The sequence below is a fragment of the Macaca nemestrina genome, chromosome 5 (assembly GCF_043159975.1).
Source record: "Macaca nemestrina isolate mMacNem1 chromosome 5, mMacNem.hap1, whole genome shotgun sequence".
NCBI classification, from domain to species: Eukaryota; Metazoa; Chordata; class Mammalia; order Primates; family Cercopithecidae; genus Macaca; species Macaca nemestrina.
The window spans coordinates 80,270,347-80,282,002 of record NC_092129.1 but is presented as its reverse complement, the minus strand read 5'-3'; positions in this window follow the sequence as shown (position 1 = coordinate 80,282,002).

Here is an 11,656-nt window from a genome sequence, read left to right as displayed (position 1 = left end):
TAAAATCATATAGATAATTATTAAACACATAAAATATGTTGTATTAGAAATGAATCTCTTGGATGTGAGGGTGATCTGGCTGCAACATCTGTCACCCCACTGATCGCTAGGGGTGATTCAGCTGGTCTGGCTGGCTAGGCGGTGTCCCCTTCCTCCCTCACCACTCTGTGTGCATCCCTCCCAAAGCTTCACGCTGGGTCAAAGGGACGACCATCCCTGATGGAGGAGGACGGGTCTTCGGTCAAGGGTATAGAAGTAATAGGAGTAACTGCATTCCCCCACTGGAACCTCCAAACAAGCTCTCAAGAAATGAATCTCTTAACAAATTCAGTGGCATATTTTTCATCCAATTAATTCATGTATAGCAGGTCTTTGAATAAACCTGTTTCCTTCAACGCTGTTTTGTTATAATTTTATTGGGAAAAAAAAAATGGGTTCCCAGGCTGGGCTGCCATCTGCGTGGATTTGCATGTTCTCCCCAGTCCTTCGTGAGTTTTCTCCCACATTGCAGAGATGTGCACGTTGGGTGAAGTGGCATGTCTGCACGGTCCCAGTGTGAGTGTGGGTGTGGATGTGAATGCGTCCTGCAATGAAATGGTGTCTTGTCCAAAGTGAATTCCCACCGGCACCCTGAGCTGCCCAGACAGGCTCCAGCAACCCGTGGCCCTGAACTGGAATAAACTGATAAGCAATTATCTTACTTGGTTTTAGTCATCTTTTAAAAATGTATGTATAGGTCACACTTATTTTAATGTTTAGTAAAAGAAGTTTTTGTCTTTATTTAGAAGTTTGGTGACATATATGTGACCAGAAATATACCATAGGAACTTAATTCTTGTTCATATCAATTAGCCTATGGGAAAATTCATTTCCTTATACGTCATCTCACTAACGTAGCAGTTTCCAAGAACTTACTGATGATATTAAGTGAGTTGCTGTATTTATAATTTGATATTCCTTAATGCTAAACCGTAGCCATTTTCAGAATTGATTCTTTTCCCAATTTTTCATTTTTATGGAGGTAAGCACTGAGAAAGTAGTTGTTTTAGTCACCTAAAGAGAGGAAATAAAAGATGTTTTGTTATAGCAATAACACAAAAAATTCTACAATTTTGTAGAATGCCAAGAATTAAAAACCAGTTGACTTGAAAACTAGTAAAAACAAGTAAAATCTTGTTATTACTCCACTATTAAAGTCATTCATTTTTTCAACAGCAAAGTCAAGATTTTGAGTTATTCCTTGTTTCATCCCTCAAGTACTTTTACATCCTAGGCCAAAACACCCTAGTAAGGTTCACTAGGTAGTATGTATGCCTCTCTTTTGCAAAAAGGCAGGAAAGATAAATGGTACTTTTAAGTACCAAAGTGCTAGCTCTTGGGCAGATCCATTTAGGAAAGCACATAACGAAGGCATTTCTCTGAAAAGTACGTGTGCCTGCCTACCTCGTAAGAGGTCTTCATTGCTCCAGGAATGCATATATTTCCCCTTTGAAAACTGCTGGACTGCCTGGGCCTGCTTTCCAATCTCACTTAACCTTTGTTTTCCCTGAGCTCCTCTGAATCATTGAGCGTGGTGTTCCCACTGCCCACACATCACTTCCTCAGGGACATGTTTTCCTAGAGAAACCTTTTCTCTGAGGTCACATTTTCTGACCTCAGAGACACCTTTGCTGACCATCCAGAGACACGTTTTCCTGCATAAAATAGGTTTTCCTGCATCCAGCATAAAATAGGTTTCCCAGTTTCCCAGTTATTCTCTCTCTTAATTCCCTGTTCGTCTCCTTCATACCACTTATCACAGTTTGCCATCATGTATTAATTTGTATTGATTTAAGTCACCCACCTGCCCACTGTCTTTAGCATTACTCAGGAACTTGGAAATGCAAATTCCCAGGCCCCACTTCAGACCTTGAATGAGAAACTCTAAAGGCAGGATCTGAAAATCTGTGTTTTGGTTTATTAAGTGTTCCAGGTGTTTCTAATATCACTAAAATTTGAGAATCGCTATACGGAATCATACTGTCTATGAGGACGGAGCCTATGTCAGCTTTTTTCCAATTGCTAAACACATATGCACACACACACACACGGGACTTTGCTTAATGGTCAGCATGTGAGATATGCTCCATGATGACGATATACTGTTGAATAAACTCGCATAAGATAGAAGCTTGCCACACAGGAAGAAGTACATTTACATAGTGAACCATTATATATGTAGAAATATATCTATACATAACAAAAGTTTTACAAACTAATACCCTTACTGCACACCATACACTTCAAACATTCTCCATCCTATTCTATTTCTTTTTTTGATAAGAGGAAAACTAAATGTATTAATTTATTTCACACTTTACAAGTGGGTCTATGCACAATTTGAATAATCTTAATTAGTCAGGACGTTGTTTTCTTTCTTTTTTTTTTTTCTTTTGAGACAGGGTCTCACTCTGTCGCTCAGGCTGGACTGTAGTGGTGCCATCTTGGCTCACTGCAGCCTCGACCTCCCAGGTTCAAGTGATCCTCCCACCTCAGCCTCCCAAGTAGCTGGGACCACAAGTGCATGACACCATGTCCAGCTAATTTTTAGTAGAGGCGGGGTTTTACTATGTTGCCCAGGCTGGTCTTAAACTCCTGGGCTCAAGCGATCTGCCAGCTTCAGCCTTCCAAAGTGCTAGGACAACAGGCATGAGCCTCTGTGCCTGGCCAAGGCTGTTCTTTTAAAATTCATGCCTGTGCCCCTGTTATATGTTGAATCTGGCATTCCCTCCTCCCCTCATTTCCTCATGCCTAAATCTACTGATTCTTGAGGGCCTACTTCTTGTAGTAGATTTCTCCGATACAAAGATCATCACCTCTTCCGAATTCCCACTGCACTTTCTCTGTACACAGCTTTATGGCTTTTCTTGCTTTCTGCTTTTAATGTAGTGTTTGTGGGATATCACTTTTCCTATTAAAGTTAATCCTTCACAACAGAATTCAAATTTGATCCATCTTTGTTTTTTTCATAGTATACAGTGAATAATTTCAAATAATGTTTCCTAAATAAATTAGGCTTTCAAGGAGGGAGCTGCTAATTTCATTTATGGTTGTGTGAAGAAATAGTTTAAAAGAAAGTAGCATTTCAATGGGTGGCTAAGAGAGGGAGGGCATGTAAGTAAAAGGGAACTATATGGGCAAATTATGATAAGTGCCACATTGTGTAGGAAGTCTTAGGCTTCAGTGCAATTCTAATAAAGTTGCAGGGACGTGCTTGATCTAGAAGTTGGAGGAGTTCGGGTTTCTCAGGAATAGGTCAGTGCTAGTACTGCCATCATTGGTGGGGCAGCCAGGGAAACGTGTCCTCTGCACAGATCTGAGTGGTGCATTTTAAAACAGAAAAACAACCGTATTATTCTCCTTACAGACCTCTCATGGCTTACCTTTCATTGCAGAATAAAGGCCGGCTCATTTAAGGTGCCCTGCCACCCAACCCCATTTGACTTCATAGTCTTTTCTCCACCACAGATATAACATTGCCAGAATATGCCCTGAGCTTTTTCTGTTTAAAAAAAAAAAAAAAATACATCTTCAGTGGCAAGATGTAGAGATATAAGGGCATGGTGGCTGTGAAAGTGGCCGCTCAGAGCTCTGCAGACGGCGCGTTTCCCCAGCCGCCCCATCAGTGATGGCAATACCAGCACTGACCCATTCCTGACAAACACGGAACTCCTCCGACTTTTAGCTCCAGCACCCCCCATCTACCCACCTGCAGCTTTATTAGAATTGCCCTGAAGTCTGCGACTTTCTCCAAAATCCTCTTTCTTTCCTCCAGTGAAATCTGCTCTGCAGTGTGAAGGATTTCACGCCTATTCCTGCTTCCTCATTTTATTCTCCACCAGCATTTCCCCCACTAAATACGTTTAATCCTGCCTTGCACTTTTAATCTTGCCTTGGCATCAGCTTCTCTGGGGACCTGAACCAACTACAGAGGGGCAGATAAAATCAGGAAGAAGGTAAGAGGCAAAATGGTTAAAATGGGCATACCTGATTAAAACACACATATGCCCTTCCTCAAATAATTAAAACTAGAATTATCATACGATCCAGCAATTCCACTTGTGGGTATGTACCCAAAGGAATTGAAAGCGGGGACTCCAACAGATATTTGCACACCCATGCTCACAGTAGCACGGTTCACAATAACCAAAAGGTGGAAACTACCCAAGGGGCTGTCAGCAGGTGAATGGATAAAGAAAATGTGATATATACATATGATACTATGAATTATCATTCAGCCTTTAAAAGGAAGGAAATTCTGACATACTAGATCATGAATGAATCCTGAGAACATTATATAAGTGAAATAAGCCACTCACAAAAAGACACATACTGTACGACTCCCCTTATATAGGTAACTAGAGTAATCAAATTCATAGAGACAGAAAATAGAATGGTGACTGGCAGGGGCTAGAGGAAAAAGGGAATGGGGTGTTAGTTGTTCAATGGGTTTAGATTTTCAGTTTTGCAAGATGAAAAAGTTCTGGAAATCTGTTGCACAACACTGTGAAAATACCACACTACTGAACTGTACATTTAAAAATGGTTAAGATAGTAATTCCTATGTTATCTGTGTTTTACCGTGATTTAAACATATGCCCCAAAATATGCATATGTGTTATCAATGTGTACATACAGATACCGAATATACAACAGACACTCAAACTTACTGAAATTGTCAAAAGTCAAAGAAGGAAGAGTTCACCTAGGAAGCCACTATGTAGAAAGGGATGTAGATCTTTTGTCAAACCACGCATTTTCGTAGGCATAAATCCAACCAATGTCAGAACACCAGACAATCTTCCACAAAACGTGAGATGGCTAGCTGACCAGAGCACTCTCACCATGTCACATGCTGCCAGAGAAGCAGGGGCTACAAAATACAAGCAGATGTCAACACTTTCACCTTCCACTTTCTAAATATCGCTGATCAGGCCAAGTTTCATTTCACTTATTGGGCCACTTTCCATGTTGGGGGAGAAGGATTGAAGGAGGGCGGAAGAAAGTGTTAGGATCTGAGTTTCATATCTGCTAATGTAAACTGATGTTGCTTACTGCTGGGTTTCAAGAGAAAACTTCCCTAAATCAGTCAAGAATTGCTCAGAAAGACATATAGACCAGGGGTCGGCAAATGTTTTCTGTAAAGTAAATATTTTATATTTAATAAATACAGCCTCTGTGGGTTGCAACTACTTAACTCTGATGTTGTAGCACAAAACCTGCCATCTACAATACGAATGAATGTGCATGGCTGTGTTTCAATAAAACTTTATTTGCAAAAACGGTAGGCCAGATCTGGCCCACGGACCATAATTTGCCAAATCCCGATATACAGCACTAAGAGTTCTTTCAAAAAACACTTTCTTCTAGTTTGGATTTGGATATACTACCTGCTTTCTGGTCTTTTATCTATTAATGCCAAAAGTGCACAATTAAAATCTAGTTGAAAATGATCAGCTTTATTAAGTGCCAACTTTACTAGAGAAAGTGCCATGAAACAAGCTCTAGCCTGGAAGAAAGAAATCAAAATAGTCATCTGATCTCAAGCTGAAGCTACTAGACCAGCGGTTCTCAAAGTATCGGGTTTGGACCAGTAGTGTCATTATTACCAGGGAACTTATTTGAAATGAAAATTCTCAGGCCCGGCCCCAGGCCTACAGAATCAGAATATGTAGGAGTGGGGCCCAGCAATCTGTTTTAACAAGTGCTCCATGTGATTCTGATGCAAGATTTAGTTTGAGAACCACTGAGCAAGGCTATGTCTGAAGCTTCTCATGCCTCAAATTCTCCAGCAGCAAAGTAGCAATGTTAAAGTCTCCTTATTTTCCTCTATGCCTCAGGTCACAAAGACATAGCCAAGGCTGGCTGATACACACTTAAGGTGGTTCACCTAACTTAAGTCTACTAGTGTTTAAGGTAAAATACATGTTCTTTTTTTCTTTGAATTTGGATCATCTGCATTTAGAAGAAAAGATTGTTCTGTTCTAAATTAAATGCAGCTGGTCCTTGAACAACACAGGTTTGAATTGCATGGGTCCATTTATACTGGATTTTCTTCAGCCTCTGCCACCCCTGGGACAGCAAGACCAACCCCTCTTTTTCCTCTTCCTCCTCAGCCTACTGAACACGAAGGTGATGAGGATGAAGACCTTTATGATGATCCACTTCACTTAATGAATAATAAACATATTTTCTCTTCCTTGTGATTTTCTTAATAACATTCTTTGCTTTAGCTTATCTTAAGAACATAGCATATAATACGTACAGCATATAAAATACGTGTTAACTGTTTATATTATCAGTAAAGTGTTATGTTATCAGTCAACAATAGGCTATTGGTAGTTATGTGTTTGGGGAGTCTAAAGTTATACGTAGATTTCCTTCTTCTTGGAAAGTCAGTGCCCCAACCACCATGTTGTTCAAAGGTCAACTATATATATATTCATAAGGATTTTCTTCAACTTGATCTATGGAATGATCCATAGAGTCCTTAGGATAGTAGAGATACAGATTAGATAACTTGTGATACAGATTAGATCCCACCTGGGCCAGAGCCAAGATACATGTGTCTCTGGCATGTGGAATTTGGCAATATCCAAATCCCATCCATAATTTACATAAGGACCAAGGAGAATCCTGGAGAAAATTTCAAGCCGTGCCCCTGGCTGAGAATTAGATATTTGAGACATATCTGGGAGACTTGGTGGGGGCAGGAAAGGAATGAAAATAAAGAAGAATGAGAGAGGAAGAGAAACCAGTGCATGTGCAAACACACACACACCCCAAAATGAAGTTAACCATAAAGGAAAGTAACGTGAAAAACCAGCCATGCCAGCCACAATGCTCTTCAGACCCTGAGCTCCTGAGCTCCTGAGCAGAGGTGGGTCCTGACTATGGCATGGCAGCTGGCACATCAACCATTTCCCCCAGCTCTCCCAGAGGCACACGAGCACCCCAAGGATGCACAGTGGCTGGGTTCACTGGCCTTATGCATGGAAAGTGCAGGCTCATTAAGTTCTATAATGTTCCATAGGTCCAAGCAATACTCCGGAGGCACAACATTCTTCCCACTTTGCAAGAGAATGCCAGACTCCTGAGGAGAAGCATAAGGACTGCCAGCTCTGGAGTCAGATGAGGAACTAGCAGTACAGCAGAAGCCAGGAATTTTGTAGTCAGGGGCACCATCAGAGCTTTTATTAGGCACCCTCTGTGGACTTATTCAACACTTGGGGAAGGAAGTCTGTGCAAAGTCCTGGAGTTCCCAAGTGAGCCAGCTGGAGCTTGGCGGCAGCAAGATTCTGGTAATTATGTTAATGTAAATTTATTTCCCCATAAGATGGTAAGGTTGAAGAATATGTCTGATACCTTTTGTGCCCTGTATCAGATTCTCTTTGCCCCACCTTTCAATTATTACAAAAACCCCTGTAGCGACTGGTTTTGCACAGACTCCAATCAACCTCACATAAGTGTAACCCAAAGAGCCATTCCTTAAACAAGCCTCTTGCCTCCCACCCCAGGGCTTCCCTGTTGAGTCTGGGGAGAGGAGTAATTAACACACTTGGGGTGGAATTTTGACCAATGGGGTTAGGAACTGATTAATAAATGTTTCCATCTTCTCCCCACTGCAACCTCCAAATGAAATGGAAAACCATTTCAATCAGTCTCAAGCAGACCCGGGGGAATCAAGTACCAGTGGCCCACAGGGTGATTGACTCTATATTACACATTTGCTTTGTGTCTCCCTCCTTCTCTAGTGCCTCCCAGAATAATTGCACTTATAACTTTGGTTCAGGCTCTGCTTTTTTAGGAACCCAGGTTGAGGCAGGAATATTTAGGTCTCATGTGACTTAGAAGCAAGAATACATTTGCAGTCAATATAGGACTTGTGTATCTTTCAAGGCAATTAAATGGCATTATTTCCTGTTTTATGTGATTCACTATACAGTATAATAATTTCATTATATACCTCTAGCAAAGATATAATAATCTTCATCATTTCCCCAGATGCCTAGTCTTGCATTTTCAGCATTCAGAGAACTCTAGTGCTTTTTTTTTTTTTTAAATACAACCACATGCCAGGACTCTAAGAATGTATTAAACAATATTCTAGTGATCTGAAATCGCAATATCAAACAGGTCGCAAAGCAGGCTCAAGGTAGCTGATGAGCAGGACATATAAGCAGAAAGAAGATGCAAATACTACAATGTTTTAGTTTTAGCAAAGAGAGTGAGCAATTGAAGACCTACTCTCTATATCTATAATAATAAGTCATCATTTTCTAAAACCTAGTGGGAAAAAAGGGCTTACCTCATTTTTAATTCCCCATTCTACTCTGTCTCTCTCTTCACCACCACTTCCCAGGTTCAAGCGATTCTCCTGCCTCAGCCTCCCGAGTAGCTGTGCCTGACTACAGGCACGCACCACCACACCCGGCTAATTTTTGTATTTTTTTCGTAGAGATGGGGTTTCACCATATTGGCCAGGCTGGTCTCGAATTCCTGACCTTGCAATCTGCCTGCCTTGGCCTCCCAAAGTGCTGAAATTACAGGTGTGAGCCACTGCGCCCGGCCGACAGATAATTCTTTATTCTGTTTTCTGTTTCTGGTTTAAATACCAAACTCCAAAGATCATTTGGATACAATTTGCAGGCAGAACTCAAGGAGAATACTTTATCAAGGGGAAGAAAATAAACACGACTAATACTTTCAAAACAATCTATATGCCAAAACACTAATTATTTAAATTTTTTATTTTTATAGTCAGGGGGTACATGTGCAGGTTCGTTACATGGATAGATTGAATAGTGGTGAGGTTTGGGCTGCTAGTGTGCCCATCTCCCACATAGTGAACACTGTACCCAACAGGTAATTTTTCCGCCCTCACCTGCCTCCCAACCTCCTCCTTCTTGGAGTCTCTAGTTTCTGTCCTTTCCCTTTGCATGTCCATGCGCATCCATTGCTTATCCCCCTCTTATAAGTGAGAAGATACAGTATTTGATTTCCTGTTCCTGAGTTACTTCACTTAGGATGATGGCCTCCAGCTCCATCCATGTTGCTGCAAAAGACATGATTTCATTCTTTGTTATGGCTGCACAGTATTCTAATATATGTGTGTGTGTGTGTGTATGTATATATATACATAATGTATCTCACATTTTCTTTATTCAGTCATCTATTGATGGACATTTGGGTTGATTCCATGACTTTGCTATTGTGAATAATGCTGTGATACATATATGAGTGAAAGTGTCTTTTTGATATCCAATTTCTTTTCCATTGGATAGATACCTAGTACTAGGATTGCTAAGTTAAATGGCAGTTCTATTTTTAATTATTTGAGAGATCTCCATGCTGTTTTCCATAAAGGTTGTATTAATTTACATTCCATCAACAGTAGATAAGCATTCCCTTTTCACTGCATCCTCGCCAACATCTGTTGTTTTTTGACTTTTAATGATAGCCATCTGACTGGTATGAAATGATATCTCATTGTGGTTTTAATTTGTATTTCTCTGATGATTAGTGATGTCGAGCATTTTTTCATGTTTGTTGGCTGCTTGTATATCTTTTGAGAAATGTCTGTTCACGTCCTTTATCCATTTTTTAATGAAGTTATTTATTTTTTTCTTGTTGAGTTGCTTGCATTACATATAGATTCTGAATATCAGTCCTTTGTTGGACATAGAGTTTGCAAATATCTTCTCCCATTCTGTAGGTTGTCTGTTTACTCTGTTGGTTGTTTCTTTTGTTGTGTAGAAGCTTTTTGGTTTAATTAAGCTCCATTTGTCATTTTTGTTTTTTTGTATTTGCTTTTGAGGTCTTAATTATAAATTATTTGCCTAAACCAAAGAAAAGTTGTTCCTAGGTTTTCTTCTAGAGTTTTTATAGTTTCAGGTCTTATATTTAAGCCTTTAATCCATCTTGAGTTAATTTTTGTGTATGGTAAGAGATGGGGGTCCAGTTTCATTCTTCTGCACATGGCTATCCAATTCTCCCAGCACCATTACTGAATAGGGTGTCCTTTCCCCATTACATATTTTTGCTGACTTTGTTGAAGTTCAGTTAGTTGTGAGTATGTAGTTTTATTTCTGGGTTCTTTATTCTGTTCTATTGATCTATATGTCTATTTTTGTACGTACCATGTTACTATAATCTTGTAGTATAATTTGAAGTTAAGTCATATGATGCCTCCACCCTTGTTCTTTTGGCTTAGGATTGCTTTAGCTATTTGGGCTTTTTATGGTTCTATATGAATTTTAGAATTGTTTCATCTAATTCTTTGAAAAAAGACATCAGCAATTTGATAGGAATTGCATTGAATCTGTAGATTGCTTTGAGCACTATGTAAAACACTTATTATTAATTTTAAAACACAAATTATTGGAGAACGAAGGGTTGAGGATAAGAAGAAATCCCCATTTTTGGACACTTTTTACTCTTCTGTCAAAAACATGTCAGCATGGGTTAACTTTTCTACCTATGGTAGCTACTTTAATTTCTTGAACGTAAAAGTAAAATTGCCTTCCCTCTTTATTGTGTATGGACCATTTCACAATAAATGCATTCACATGAATGCCTCAAACATACTCTAATGACAGTGGGCATCTTATATCATCGACCTTTACCCCCTCTGCCAGCCCAAGACCTCCCCACTTATGAATCATTTTAAATTCCAGGAAATGAAGCTTTTTCTTCAAAGACAAGGCCTTTAAAAGCTATTAAGAATAATTCTCAGGATTTTTGACATCATGAGAGCAGACTCTTAACCTTTGTAGCTCTGGGGATCGTTTCCCTGAGGATAGTGGAGGCTGACCATCTAGTCCTTTGGCCTTGAACCACTGTGTTTTGATGACTTCACTATGATCATCCTATTATTCAAGTACCACTTTGATATTATTTCAACATAATAATCAATAAATTTACTGAGCAAATGATTTTGTTGAATTCGAGTTACATGAAAATTGTGTGTGTGTCTGTGTGTGTGTGACGGAGTCTCATCCTGTCACCCAGACTGGAGTGCAGTGGCCCGATCTTGGCTTATTGCAAGCTGTGCCTCTGGGTTCAAGCAATTATCTTGCCTCAGCCTCCCGAGTAGCTGGGATTACAGGCACGCACCACCATGCCCAGCTAATTTTTTGTTTAATTTTGTTTTTTCAGTAGAGATGGGTTTCACCATGTTGCCCAGGCTGGTCTCAAACTTCTGACCTCAAGTGATCCACCCACCTCAGCCTCCCAAAGTGCTGGGATTACAGGTGTGAGCCACCACACCTGGTCACATGAAAATAATTGAAGTCACCTTGTATGCCTCCACAATCATCTCTAACAGTAACCCAAGACCCATACAGTTGTGCTAGGGTAGGAAACCTCAACTCATTTTATTTTTCCCAGAAAAGGGAAATGACTGAAATAAATAAGCTACTTAAATAATCAAAGGACAGACAGATACAATGGTTTGCACCTGTAATACTTTGGGAAGTCAAGGCAGGTGGATCGCTTGAGCCCAGGAGTTCAAGACCAGCCTGGGCAACATGGTGAAACTCTGTCTCTACAAAAAATACAAAAATTAAGCAGGCAAGGTGGCATGTGCCTGTGGTCTCAGCTACTTGGGAGGCTGAGA